At 52.6% G+C, this 14,849-nt stretch overlaps 1 long non-coding RNA gene across 1 annotated transcript in view; it reads left to right on the top strand.

The window, feature by feature from the left end:
• Positions 1-14,849, top strand: part of LOC139038659 (uncharacterized) — a 34,913-nt gene that overhangs the window by 19,501 nt on the left and 563 nt on the right. The window lies entirely within an intron of this gene.

The following is a 14,849-nucleotide window of genomic DNA, read 5'->3' as shown; positions in this document are numbered from 1 at the left end:
GTTCAAACTATCTTATAGGTGCACTCATTTCACATGCTAGCAAAGTTATACTCAAAATTCTCCAAGCTAGGTTTCAACAACAGTAGGTGAATTGAGAACTCCCAGATGTTCAAGCTAGATTTAGAAAAGGCAGAGGAACCAGAGATCAAATTTCTAACAGCCCTTGGATCATAGAAATAGCAAGAAAATTTCAGAAAAACATCTACCTTTGCTTCATTGACTGCTAAAGCCTTTGAGTGTGGATCACAACAAACTGAAAAATTGTTAAAAGAGATGGGAATACCAGACCATCTTACCTGCCTCCTGAGAAAACTGTATGCAGGTCAAGAAGCAACAGTTAGAAACAAACATGGAACAATGGACTGGTTCCAAATTGCAAAAGGAGTACATCAAGGCTGTATATTGTCACCCTGCCTATTTAACTTATATGCAGAGTACATCATGTGAAATGCTGGGCTGGATGAAGCATAAGCTGGAATCAAGATTGCAGGGAGAAATGTCAATAACCCCAGATATGCAGATGACACCTCCCTTATGACAGAAATCATTTAGAGGAACGAAAGAGACTCCCAATGAAGGTGAAAGACAAGAGTGAAAAAGCTGGCTTGAAACTCACCATTCAAAGAAACTTAAGACCATGGCATCCAGTTCCATCACTTCATGGCAAATGGAGAAACGATGTTAAACAGTGAGCAGAGCTGGCCCGCCTGCCGACGTGATAAAATCTTATTTTCTTGGGCTCCAAAATCACTGCAGATGGTGACTACAGCCATGAAATTAAAAGATGCTTGCTTCTTGGAAGAAAAGCTATTATCAGCCTAGACAGCATATTAAAAAGGAGAGACATTACTTTGCCAACAAAGATCCATATGGTCAAAACTATGGTTTTTCCAGTAGTCATGTATAGATGTGAAAGTTGGACCATAAAGAAGGCTGAGTCCCAAAGAATTGGTGCTTTTGAACTGTGGTGGAGAAGACTCTTGAGAGTCCCTTGGACTGCAAATAGATCAAACGAGTCAATACTAAAGGAAATCAGTCCTGAATATTCATTGGAATCAGTCCTGAAGCTGAAGCTCCAGTACTCTGGCCATATGATGTTAAGAGCTGGCTCATTAGATGAGACCATGATCCTGGGAAAGACAGAGGGCAGGAGGAGAAGGGGACGACATGACGAGATGGTTATGTGACATCATTGACTCAATAGACATGAGTTTATCTCCCATGCTCTGGGAGACGGTGAAGGACAGGGAAGCCTGGCATACTGCAGTCCATGGGGTTGCAAAGAGTCAGACACAACTGAGTGACTGAACGACAACACGGGGACAGGACCAAAAACAAGCATACTTCCCCCACAAGGGACAATTAAAAATAAATGAACTTCTCCACACACCGGCAGCTGAGTAGCCCAGGACAGAGTGTGAGGCTGTTGGTGGGTGAGGTCAGTGGTAAATAGCAGCTGTGACTAGGAGAGAGTCAGCTCTAGCTTCCTGGTTTGAATCTGCAGCCACTTCCACTCCAAGAGTTTGCTCATTTCATCACCATCACAGGCTCAGGGTGCAGCTCTCAGAGTCCCCATGTCACAGAGAACGAACCTGAGGTGTGGAGGGGCTGTGTGCTGGAACACTTTCTGATGTGGGACACAGAAGAGTGATGCCAGGACCACGTCTTGGACTAGCAGTGTTGACGGGCTGATGTTTTCACTCTGTAACCTTTTCTTCCTTGTACACTTACCATCTCAAATGTCAAAAGCAAGCTAACAAAAACAGCAGTCAAACCTTTTTTGCTGGCTGCCCTGTCACCCCCTTCATCTAGAGCCCTGATGCCCCCTCTACCCCCAAGAGAGAACCTAGTCCTGGGAGAGCACAGAGCAGGGCAGGGCATTGTCAGAATTGATTCTTCGGGCTCACCAGGGCCCCTGCCCAGCCTGCAGGCTTCCCCTGGAACCTGAGAGGGCAGCGGGCTGACTAAGAACAGGCAGGGTGGTCCAGCCTAAGAGGGCCAGGGCCAGTCATGCCATGCTCACCACGTGACCCCCAAGCCATAGCTGCCTGACTGACTCAAGCCAGTATTAGTCACATAACACCTTCAGGCTCCTGGGAACAAAGTGCAGCTCTGCTGGTGGGCCTGCCCTCCTCCTCCTCGCACTCCCTTCTGACTGTGTGATGTGATGCTAGAGGCACAGCAGCCCCCCCTAGCACCAGAAGGGCACGACTCGTGCTAAGGAAGACTTGAGACGCCAAGGAAGACTTGAGACGCCAAGGAGGAACTAAGCAACTCCCTTCCTGATAGTGTTCCTGAACCTCCTGTCAGGTGCATGAGGCCTTTTGTGTCTAGATTGTGAAGCGCGGCGGCTGCGAAGGATGGCGCAGAAGCACAGCCGAGGGGAGCTACTCGACGCCCAAGGTCAGGGGCGGCAACCAAGAGCACCAGGCTGCGACGGCACAAGAGCGCCGAGAGGGAGCTACCCCACGTCCGAGGTGAGGGGCAGTGGCCGAGACGAGCTACCCCACGAAGGACGTCAGGGGTGGCGGCCGAGAGGAACAACCCCCACGTCCAAGGAGCGGCGGCTGCGTGGGCGCAGGAGGCCCGAGACGAGCTACCCCACGTCAGACGTCAGGGATGGCGGCCGCGACGAGCTATCCCACGTCGGACGTTGGGGCGGCGGTCGAGGCGAGCTACTACCACGTCAGACGTCAGGGGCGGCGGCCGAGTAGCAACGCCACATCCAAGGAGCGGCGGCTGCGTGGGCGCAGGAGGCCCGAGGCGAGCTACCCCATGTCAGACCTCAGGGGTGGCGGCCGCGACGAGCTACCCCACGTCCAACGTTGGGGCAGCGGCCGAGACGACCTACTCCACGTCAGACATCGGGCGGCAGCCAAGAGGAGCAACCCCACATCCAAGGAGCAACGGCTGCGTGGGCGCAAGAGGCCTGAGGCGAGCTACCTCACGTCAGACGTCAGGGGTGGCGGCCGCAACGAGCTATCCCATATCAGACATCAGGGGCGGCAGCAGAGAGGAGCAACGCCACATTCAAGGAGCGGTAGCTGCGTGGGCGCAGGAGGCCCGAGACGAGCTACCCGACGTCCGACGTCGGGGCGGCGGCCGAGACGAGCTACCCGACGTCGGACGTCAGGGGCAGCGGCTGAGAGGAATAACCCCCATGTCCTAGGAGCGGCGGCTGCGTGGGCACAGGAGGCCCGAGACGAGCTACCCCACGTCAGACGTCAGGGGTGGCGGCCGCGACGAACTATCCCACGTCGGACGTTGGGGCGGCGGTCGAGGCGAGCTACCACCACGTCAGACGTCAGGGGCGGCGGCCAAGAGTAGCAACGCCACATCCAAGGAGCGGCGGCTGCGTGGGCGCAGGAGGCCCGAGGCGAGCTACCCCATGTCAGACATCGGGTGACGGCCAAGAGGAACAACCCCCACGTCCTAGGAGCGGCGGCTGCGTGGGCGCAGGAGGCCCGAGACGAGCTACCCCACGTCCGACGTCGGGGCGGCGGCCGAGACGAGCTACCCCACGTTGGACGTCAGGGGCGGCGGCCGAGAGGAACAACCCCCACGTCCTAGGAGCGGCGGCTGCGTGGGCACAGGAGGCCCGAGACGAGCTACCCCACGTCAGAAGTCAGGGGTGGCGGCCGCGACGAGCTATCCCACGTCCGACGTTGGGGCGGCAGTTGAGGCGAGCTACCACCACGTCAGACATCAGGGGCGGCGGCCAAGAGTAGCAACCCCACATCCAAAGAGCGGCGGCTGCGTGGCCGCAGGAGGCCCGAGACGAGCTACCCCACGTCCGACGTCACGGGTGGCGACCGCAACGAGCTACCCCACGTCGGACGTCAGGGCAGCGTCCGAGACGAGCTACCCCACGTCGGACGTCAGGGTCGGCGGCCGAGACGAGCTACCCCACGTCGGACGTCAGGGGCGGCGGCCGAGAGGAACAACCCCCACGTCCTAGGAGCGGGCGGCTGCGTGGGCGCAGGAGGCCCGAGACGAGCTACCCCACGTCGGACGTCAGGGTCGGCGGCCGAGACGAGCTACCCCACGTCGGACGTCAGGGGCAGCGGCCGAGAGGAACAACCCCCACGGCCTAGGAGCGGGCGGCTGCGTGGGCTCAGGAGGGCCGAGATGAGCTACCCCACGTCAGAGGTCAGGGATGGCGGCTGCGACGAGCTATCCCACGTCCGACGTTGGGGCGGCGGTCGAGGCGAGCTACTACCACGTCAGATGTTGGGGTCGGCGGCCAAGAGTAGCAACGCCACATCAAAGGAGCGGCGGCTGCGTGGGCGCAGGAGGCCCGAGGCGAGCTACCCCATGTCAGACCTCAGGGGTGGCGGCCGCGACGAGCTACCCCACGTCCAACGTTGGGGCAGCGGCCGAGACGACCTACCCCACGTCAGACATCGGGTGGCAGCCAAGAGTAGCAACGCCACATCCAAGGAGCGGCGGCTGCGTGGGCGCAGGAGGCCCGAGGCGAGCTACCCCACGTCCGACGTCAGGGGTGGCGACCTCGACGAGCTATCCCACGTCCGACGTTGGGGCGGCGGTCGAGGCGAGCTACCACCACGTCAGACGTCAGGGGCGGCGGCCAAGAGTAGCAACGCCACATCCAAGGAGCGGCGGCTGCGTGGCTGCAGGAGGCCCGAGGCGAGCTACCCCACGTCCGACGTCGGGGCGGCAGCCGAGACGAGCTACCCCACGTCGGACGTCAGGGGCGGCGGCCGAGAGGAACAACCCCCACGTCCTAGGAGCGGCGGCTGCGTGGGCACAGGAGGCCCGAGACGAGCTACCCCACGTCCGACGTCAGGGGTGGCGACCGCGACGAGCTATCCCACGTCCGACGTTGGGGCGGCGGTCGAGGCGAGCTACCACCACGTCAGACGTCAGGGGTGGCGGCCAAGAGTAGCAACGCCACATCCAAAGAGCGGCGGCTGCGTGGCTGCAGGAGGCCCGAGGCGAGCTACCCCACGTCGGACGTCAGGGGCGGTGGTCAAGAGGAGCAACCCCACATCCAAAGAGCGGTGGCTGCGTGGCCGCAGGAGGCCCGAGACGAGCTACCCCACGTCAGACGTCAGGGGTGGCGGCCGCGACTAGCTATCCCACGTCCGACGTTGGGGCGGCAGTTGAGGGAGCTACCACCACGTCAGACGTCAGGGGCGGCGGCCAAGAGTAGCAACGCCACATCCAAGGAGCGGCGGCTGCGTGGCTGCAAGAGGCCCGAGACGAGCTACCCCACGTCCAACGTCAGGGGCGGCGGCCGAGACGAGCTACCCCACTTCGGACGTCAGGGGCAGCGGCCGAGAGGAACAACCCCCACGTCCTAGGAGAGGGCGGCTGCGTGGGCGCAGGAGGCCCGAGACGAGCTACCCCACGTCCGACGTCGGGGCGGCGGCCGAGACGAGCTACCCCACGTCGGACGTCAGGGGCGGCGGCCGAGAGGAACAACCCCCACGTCCTAGGAGCGGCGGCTGCGTGGGCGCAGGAGGCCCGAGGCGAGCTACCCCACGTCCGACGTCAGGGGTAGCGGCCGAGACGAGCTATCCCATGTCAGACGTCAGGGGCGGCAGCCGAGAGGAGCAACACCACATTTAAGGAGCGGCGGCTGTGTGGGCGCAGGAGGCCCGAGACGAGCTACCCCACGTCCGACATCGGGGCGGCGGCCGAGACGAGCTACCCCACGTCAGACATCAGGGGCGGAGGCTGAGAAGGGCAACCCCCACCTCCAAGGAGCGCAGCTGCATGGGCGCATGAGGACCGAGAGGAGTTACTCCACGTTCAAGGTCAGGAGGGGCGATCTCATCCAAGATAAGGAGCAGCGGCTGTGCTTTGCTGGAGCAGCTGTGAAGAGATACCACATGTCCAAGGTAAGAGAAACTCAAGTAAGATGGTAGGTGTTGGCAAGAGAGCATCACAGGGCAGGCCCACTGAAACCATAATCGCAGGAAACTAGCCAATCTGACCACACGGACCACAGTCTTGTCTAACTCAATGAAACTAAGCCATGTCGTGTGGGGCCACCCAAAACAGCTGGGTCATGGTGGCTAGGTCTGACAGAATGTGGTCCACTGGAGAAGGGAATGGCAAACCACTTCAGTATTCTTCCCTTGAGAACCCCATGAACAGTATGAAAAGGCAAAATGATAGGATACTGAAAGAGGAACTCTAGGTTGGTAGGTGCCCAGTATGCAACTGGAGATCAGTGGAGAAATAACTCTAAAAAGAATGAAGGGATGGAGCCAAAGCAAAAGCAAAACCCAGTTGTGGATGTGACTAGTGATAGAAGCAAGGTCCGATGCTGTAAAAAGCAATATTGCATGGGAACCTGGACTGTTAGGTCCATCAATCAAGGCAAATTGAAAGTGGTCAAACAGGAGATGTCAAGAGTGAACATCGACATTCTAGGAGTCAGCGAACTAAAATGGACTGGAATGAGTGAATTTAACTCAGATGACCGTTATATCTATCATTGTGGGCAGGAATCCCTTAGAAGAAATGGAGTAGCCATCATGGTCAACGAAAGAGTCTGAAATGCTGTACTTGAATGCAATCTCAAAAACGACAGAATGATCTCTGTTCGTTTCCACGGCAAACCATTCAATATGATGGTAATCCAAGCTTATGCTCCAACCAGTAATGCTGAAGAAGCTGAACAGTTCTGTGAAGACGTACAAGACCTTTTAGAACTAACACCCCCCAAAAGATGTCCTTTTCGTTATAGGGAACTGGAATGCAAAAATAGGAAGTCAAGAAACGCGTGGAGTTACAGGCAAATTTGGCCTTGGAAAATGGAGTGAAGCAGGGCAAAGGCTAATAGTGTTTTGCCAAGAGAACGCTCTGGTCATAGCAAACAGCCTCTTCCAACAACACAAGAGAAAACTACACATGGACATCACTAGATCGTCAACGCCGAAACCAGAGAAACATCTATTTCTGCTTTATTGACTATGCCATCTATTTCTGCTTTATTGACTATGCCAAAGCCTTTGACTGTGTGGATCACAATAAACTGGAAAATTCTGAAAGAGATGGGAATATCAGACCACGTGACCTTCATCTTGGGAAACCTATATCCGGGTCAGGAAGCAACAGTTAGAACTGGACATGGAACAACAGACTGATTCTAGATAGGAAAAGGAATACAACGAGGCTGTATATTGTCACCCTTTTTATTTACCTTTTATGCAGAGTACATCATGAGACACGCTGGGCTGGAAGAAGCACAGGCTGGAAACAAGATTGCTGGGAGAAATATCAATAACTTCAGATATGCAGGTGACACCACCCTTATGGCAGAAAGTGAAGAGGAACTAAAAAGCTTTTTTATGAAAGTGAAAGAGGAGAGTGAAAAAGTTGGCTTAAAGCTCAACATTCAGAAAACTAAGATCATGGCATATGGTCCCAGCACATCATGGGAAATAGGTGAGTAAACAGTAGCTGACTTTATTTTTTGGGGCTCCAAAATCACTGCAGATGGTGACTGCAGCCATGAAATTAAAAGACGCTTACTCCTTGGAAGGAAAGTTATGAGCAACCTAGATAGCATATTAAAAAGCAGAGACATTACTTTGCCAACAAAGGTCTGTTTAGTCAAGGCTATGGTTTTTCCAGTGATCATGTATGGATGTGAGTTGGATTGTGAAGAAAGCTGAGTGCTGAAGAATTGATGCTTTTAAACTGTGGTGTTGAAGACTCTTGAGAGTCCCTTGGACTGCAAGGAGATCCAACCAGTCCATCCTACAGGAGATCAGTCCTGGGTGTTCATTGGAAGGACTGATGTTGAAGCTGAAACTCCAATACTTCGGCCACCTGATGCAAAGAGTTGACTCATTGGAAAAGACCCTGATGCTGGGAGGGATTGGGGGCAGGAGGAGAAGTGGACGACAGAGGATGAGATGGCTGGATGGCATCACCGACACTCAATGGACGTGACTTTGAGTAAACTCCGGGAGTTGGTGATGGACAGGGAGGCCTGGCATGTTGCAATTCATGGGGTCTCAAAGAGTCAGACACGACTGAGCAACTGAACTGAACTGTGTTACCTGAAGTGATTTTAAACCGTTCCTGTTGATTGTTCCAAGCATATAGCCCAATGTGTTCTGCCTGAGGGAGTTGAGATCACACAGGTAAAACGTGTAACAGCTCACAGGGTGCTCAGGATTGTGAACTGACAGCCCTTCCTGGGCAGCCACGACCCTGAGCAGCGATGAGAGATTGGTCCTCTCATGGTCCCAAGGAGAAGGAAGCTGGTCTGCCTGTCGTCCGGGTTGGAGCCAGAGCTGCAAGGTCACTGTCCTACCCTGACCACTGGAGGTCCACCTGCTCAGGCGCCACCGAGCCCCTGCTCCATACCCGTCTAGGGAGTCCTTCCAGGCCACTGTGACAGGAATTTGTGGTGGGAACTCAACAGAAAGGGTGTGAAGGCAGCTGGGAACTTCTTCAACGCGAACATAACTTTACCAGGTACACTGAGTTGATGCTGGTGACAGGGAGGCCATTTCAGATGGTGGTATGCTCTGAGAAGGACACAGGGCACAGGGTGCCAGAGCTGACAGGCAGTGAGTCCAGAGAGTGGCCTCCTTGGAGGAGGGGAAGATGCTCAGACGGAACCGTGTCTGCAGGCTGGAGCTCCAGGAGGGCCAGCAGATGGGCTGAGGGTGGTGAGGCAAGGGGCGATGGCCACAGGGAGGGTGCATTTGGTCCCTGGTAGAAGTTCTCCTCCGCTCTGGTTATTGTCTGTCTCCTCACAGCTGTCCCCATACCTGGAACACAACCTGGCCAGAGGCAGGTGCTAAACAAATAACCTTTGAATGAATGGACAGTCTTGAGTGTGGAGATGCACAGGACAGATGGCGTCAGGCTGCCGAGTGGGGGTTAAGTAAATCAGGAGGCAGAGATGGGAGAAAGGCATATAGGGTTTCTAAGCCCAGCCCCCCAGCCCCCATATGGCTTAGCTCTACCCAAGGCTGTCTGTTCCCCCAGACACCCTGTTTTTATGGTAAACTCCATCTGACCTTCACTCACCTGTGTGTTCCTGCCCTTTGTGACTTAAAAAGCATCTCTGAGTCTGTTCCCACCACCTGTGCCTGAAGCCTGTCTTTTCTTAAGCTGGGGAATCCTGAGGGTTTTGGCCAGAGAAGGGGCCCCTTCCCTGCTGGGGGGACAGCTGGACCTTGTCTGTGCTGTGGACTCTGCTCTCTGCACTCGTCTGCCCGTTCCAGTCACTGCCTAGCCCAGGACCAGGAGCGTTCATGGGTCAGCGTGTTCCTGTTGATTTTAGCAGTCCGCCAGGCTGAGTACTGCTGGCCTGCATCTTGGCACTTCTGCTTGCTAGTGACATAGGGGCCACTGTAGAGCATAGCTCGTGGGATGTCTGCTGGCCTCAGCTGGACTTCACAGTCAGGCCAAGAGCCAGAGGGTTGGTGCTGATGGTGCCTGTGGGATCAGCCACGATCACAAACCTTCACCTTGGGGCTCAGCAACTGAGCCGGCAGGATGTGTGTGAAATGTTCTGCAGATGGGTGTAAGAATGCCGCGGCAAGACAAAGAGCGCGGGAGTATCAAGAGGCTTTTATTGGGCAATCACTCCCGGGCAGAGCTCCCAGGCGCGAGCAGGGGGAAAGCGGGAGTCTGCAATCTGCGGGAAGCGGGGCGACACCTATATACCCTGGCATATACGGTTAGGGTCGGGCTCTAGGGTGCTGGTTGGACTTTCTGGTCTCATGCCAGTTTTTTTTTTTTTTTTTTTTTTTTTTTTTTTTTTTTTTTTTTTTTTTTTTTTTTTTTTTTTTTTTTTTTTTTTTTATTAAATTTTTTTTTTTTTTTTTTTTTTTTTTTTTTTTTTTTTTTTTTTTTTTTTAAATTTTTATTAGTTGGAGGCTAATTACTTTACATCATTACAGTAGTTTTTGTTATACATTGATATGAATTAGCCATGGATTTACATGTATTCCCCATCCCAGTCCCCCCTCCCACCTCCCTCTCCACCTGATCCCTCTGGGTCTTCCCAGTGCACCAGGCCCGAGCACTAGTCTCATGTACCCAACATGAGCTGGTTATCCGTTTCACCCTAGATAATACACATGTTTCAATGCTGTTCTCCTGAAACATCCCACCCTCGCCTTCTCCCAGAGTCCACAAGTCTGTTCCATACATCTGAGTCTCTTTTTCTGTTTTGCATATAGGGTTATCGTTACCATCTTTCTAAAGTCCATATATATGTGTTAGTATACTGTAATGGTCTTTATCTTTCTGGCTTACTTCGCTCTGTATAATGGGCTCCAGTTTCATCCATCTCATTAGAAGTGATTCAAATGAATTCTTTTTAATGGCTGAGTAATATTCCATGGTGTATATGTACCACAGCTTCCTCATCCATTCGTCTGCTGATGGGCATCTGGGTTGCTTCCATGTCCTGTCATGCCAGTTTTTGATTGGCCGGAGTCTTGGCGCCTTTGTGTCCATCAGTCTGCCTGGCAACGGGCCATTGATTGGTGGATGTCTGTCCCTGGGACTTATCCGGGACTTTCTGGCGGGGGCTTCTCTGTCAGCATTTTCTGGCTGGCGCTTTCCCGTCTGCGGTCAGTGTGACCTTTCAATGGGCACATAGGGGTCAACTTTGGGCATCAGCCAGAGGGCAGAGGCACCAAACTTGGGGGCTTCTCCTTCCACTCCAATAGTCCTGGGTGCTATTGTGTCCCATCTTCTAGGAAGGGGTAAAGCTGCTGCACGCCTCCTTGCTTATCCTGGCCCACCACACTCTGGAACTGCCCTCATAGACTTCCCCTGTATTGGGATCTGACCAGTATATTCCTGGTCCCAGTACCAAGCCAGGGCATCCTGGGGTCCTTTCAGTTATGTGGTCAGGGGAAACAGAGCCACTTCGTTTTGTAGCTAGAGGAAGAGTTGTTTGGGTACAGTCCTCATTTCCTCCAGCAACACTTCCTGCTTATGGTGCCCAGGGCTCCGCCACCTGGGGGCAGCTCTGGGGCCCCGTCTGCAGTAGGCTCCTCTTCTGACTGGTTGGTCCATGTTCTAACTGTTGGGAAGTCTGTTCTCGTGGATTGAGTATCTGTTGGAATTGGCTAGCATCTGTTCTTTTTTAATCAGTATTTTTTTTAATTGACGTATAATTGGTTTACAGTGTGTTAATTTCTGCCTCACAGCTCAGTGATACAGTTATACACACATATATATATATTACTCTTAAAAAATACTATTTCATAGTTTATCATAGGATACTGTATATAGTTCTCTGTGGTATACAGTAGGACCTTGTTTATCCATTCTACTTATAAAAGCTACATCTGCTGACCCCAGCCTCCCACTCCATCCCTCCACCAACCTCTTCTGTCTCAGCTACTACCAGTCTATTCTCTATGTCCGTGAGTCCGTTTCTGTTTCATAGATAGGTTCACTTGTGTCATATTTTAGATTCCATATGTAATTGATATCATATGGTATTTGTCTTTCTCCTTCTGACTTACTTAGTATGATAATATCTGGTTGTATACATGTTGCTGCGATTTCCTTTTTTATTGATAAGTAGTATTCCATTGTATATCTGTACTCCCTCTTCTTTATTCATTCGTCTCTTGATGGACATTTAGATTGTTTCTGTGTGTTGGCTATTATAAATAGTGCTGCAGTGAACACTGAGGTACGTGTATCTTTTCAAATTACAGTTTTCTCCAAGTATATGCCCAGGAGTGGGATTGCTGGATCATGTGGCAATTCTGTTTTTAGTTTTCTGAGGAATTTCAATACTGTTCTCCATAGTGTCTGCACCAATTTAAATTCCCACCAACAGTGGGAATCCACTTGTCTCCACACTGTTTCCAGCATTTACTATTTTTAGACTTTATAGTGATGGCCATTCTGACAGGTATGAGGTGATACCTCGTTGTAGTTTTGATTTGCATTGCGCTAATATAAGTGATGTGAACATCTTCATGTGTCCCTTTCCATCTGTATTTCTTGTTTGCAGATGTGTGTGCTTAGTTCTTCTGCCCTTTTTCTGATTGGGTGGTTTTTGTGTCGTGTGAGCTGTTTGGTCAGTTCATATGTTTTGGAAATTAAGTCCTATTGGTCACATCATTTGGAAATATTTTCTCCCATTCTGTAGGTTGTCTTTTTCAGCTTGTTTGTGATTTCCTCTGCTGTGCTTGTAAGTTTGATTAGGTCCCCTTTGTTTATTTTTGGTTTTATTTCTCTTGCCTCAGGAGACTGACCTGAGAAAACAGTGGAATGATTTATGTCACAGAATGTTTTGCCTGTGTTGTCTTCTAGGGGTTTTTACGGTGTCACATCTTATGTTTACATCTTTATCGCTGGTGCCTGTTCTGATTGGCTGGTGTGTCCTGTGCCTCGCCGGCTGGGACAAATGTAGATTTGATTGCAGCACTGGGTGGTCCCCAGCTAACCCCCGAGCTGTGGGTCCAGTCGGCAGTGGCATGCTGGTGGTATCCATGTGCTAACTGATGTGACATGGCATAGAGGGGTCTTAGCTGAAGGTGTCGGCAATGGCCGAGTTGTCCATGTTGTCATTTTCATTATTGCCATTTGCTTCTGCCGCTGAGACTTGCATCACAGAGTTTCCTGCGTGGGCAAAGGGGAGGGGAGTTGATAGTCTCAGCCAGTGTGACAAGGCAAGCTAACATAAAATCTAAGATTAAATGTATCCTCTTTTAGTTTACTCACAGTGAAGATGATAAAACAACATAAAGTGATGTAAGTTCCAGTTCAAATACTTGACCACAGTATTATCATGGTTTCCCCATGGTTTGTTTACTCTTCCAGAAATCTTTAGGGCATCCTTCGATGTGACTGTCACTATAGGGGAACAGGTTTCCCTTTGATGTGATTAACTTCAGGGACTGGGAAACTGTTAATGCTGAAGGGGAGGGCAACGTTCCACACTCCCACCTTCCCATCATGCACTGCTCCCAGGCGCCTTCTGTCCTTGCTTCTCCCCACTCTTGTCAGGGGAGTCCTGCCTGGACAGTGGCCACAGAGCAGAGCTAGGCTGAGCACATGAACCAGAGGGAGAGAAGTGGTTGGTGGGGGCTGGGCGGAGGGGTTGGGGACGTGTGTCCTGGTTGTTAGAACCAAGCCTCTTGTGTTTGGTCCACTGACAGGGCCTGAGACAGCCTTGGCCTCATGTAGGTGATCAGAACATAGCTCGTCTGCCCACTGAGCAGTGTGGGGGCAGAGGAGGCAGCATTAGTGGCTGCTGGTCGCAGGCCTGGAGGGGAAGGAGAACACCCTCTCCTGGCTTCCTTTCCTATGAAACACCTGGTACTTTTCAATGCCAGGTGTCAGTCAGAGACTGTGGGTATATGGACACGGCACCAAAAGAAGCTTCCTGAGAAGCTGTGTCTTGGGGGCCTGAGTCTGTGAACAGGATGGTGCGCTGGGAGGGAGAGTTTGGCCATGGAATCAGAGTGGCCAGTCTTATTTCTGTTTTCAGGGGCAGGAGTTGGGAGCATGAAAGGACAGCTGGCCGCTGAGCAGGGATGGGATGGGAGCAGCTGTGGGGAGGAGGGATGCATGGGGTGGGGCCACCAGTGGGTGGGCCAGTCAGTGGGTGACCCTGGATAGCAGATAGTGGTAGCCCCACAATCACAGAAGGGCCCCCTTGCTATGAGATGCTGCCTTCCCCACTCCTAGCCCTGCCCCCACCTGGCTTTGGACCAGTGTCACTACTGCTTAAAACCACAAAAGCCTTTGCAGTTCTGGAGCTGCCCCTGCTCATCTCAAGGGGAACCTTCAGTGGAGTAAGATTTTCTTTGATATCCATACTTTAGTTTCTCAGACTCTTCATATGTTTCCTGGTTTTGTGGCCATGTGTCATTAAAACTCTCCATTATCTGATGATGGGCTTCCTCTGTCACAGATCTCTCAGATGCCATCTGCTGGGTGAATGCAGGCTCGTGGTCACTCTGGCCACATAGTCTCCATAGACTGTTGAGAGGCACTGTGTGGCTGCCCCAGCTGGGGGCCACTTATTGCACTCTTGCTGCCCCCAAGCTAGGTCTGGAGAAGGCCAATCCCAGTGAGAAGCTATTTCAGACTTCAGCTCACATCCCAGGAACTAGTCTTCCAGCCTAGGCAGGTCACTCAGTGTTTCCTGTGCTAGTGCTCATGGCTGACATCCTCATGAGAAAGTATTTGAGCTGGGGACATGGGTCCCTTGCCACTGGAAGTGACATCATACCATGCTCCCAAGGATGGACACAAGGGCCAATGGGTAAACTTCTGCCCTCCTTGCTTGGAGGTACTGTGCCTCCAGCCCCTGCCTTCTCCCCACTCAGGTGTGGGATGTGGGAGAGCAGGAGAAGGACCTTTTTCACAGTGAGACCCTCTCAGCAAAACAAGGCTTCAACAAAGCTGGGCCTCGTTCAGGCTTGGAGGATGTGGCTGAGGGTCTGCTGGACAGGACACACATTTAAAGGGTTTCCCGCAGTGCAGGTGTCAGGCCTACATAGCAGTTATGTGCAGAGCATGGACCTGACTGAGCTGGCGACTCCTCCTTCCCTCTAACAGCTATCAGACTGCAACCACTCCCCGTGGTGAGCTCTGGGGAAACTCAGGAAGGAGGAGAATACTTGCCTTCTACCAGCCACTAGACTGTAGTCACTCCCCATGGTGAACCCTGAGGAAACTCAGGAAGGAGAAGGCAGGATGCTGGTCGCAGTTGGTGAGGTGTGTATCAAAGGGAATGATTTCAATGAGATGATTCTTGCATCTTTCCATAAATACAAAAGTGCTTAATTCATTAACTTTAGATGCTGCTTCCTGGGTCTGAAGTCCTAAAAGATTCTCACTGAATAAAACATAACTCTAAACATTTA

The sequence above is a fragment of the Odocoileus virginianus genome, chromosome 16 (genome assembly GCF_023699985.2).
Source record: "Odocoileus virginianus isolate 20LAN1187 ecotype Illinois chromosome 16, Ovbor_1.2, whole genome shotgun sequence".
In the NCBI taxonomy this organism is placed as follows: Eukaryota; Metazoa; Chordata; class Mammalia; order Artiodactyla; family Cervidae; genus Odocoileus; species Odocoileus virginianus.
The sequence above is the reverse complement of the archived record's forward strand: the minus strand, read 5'-3'. Positions and strand labels throughout refer to the sequence as shown.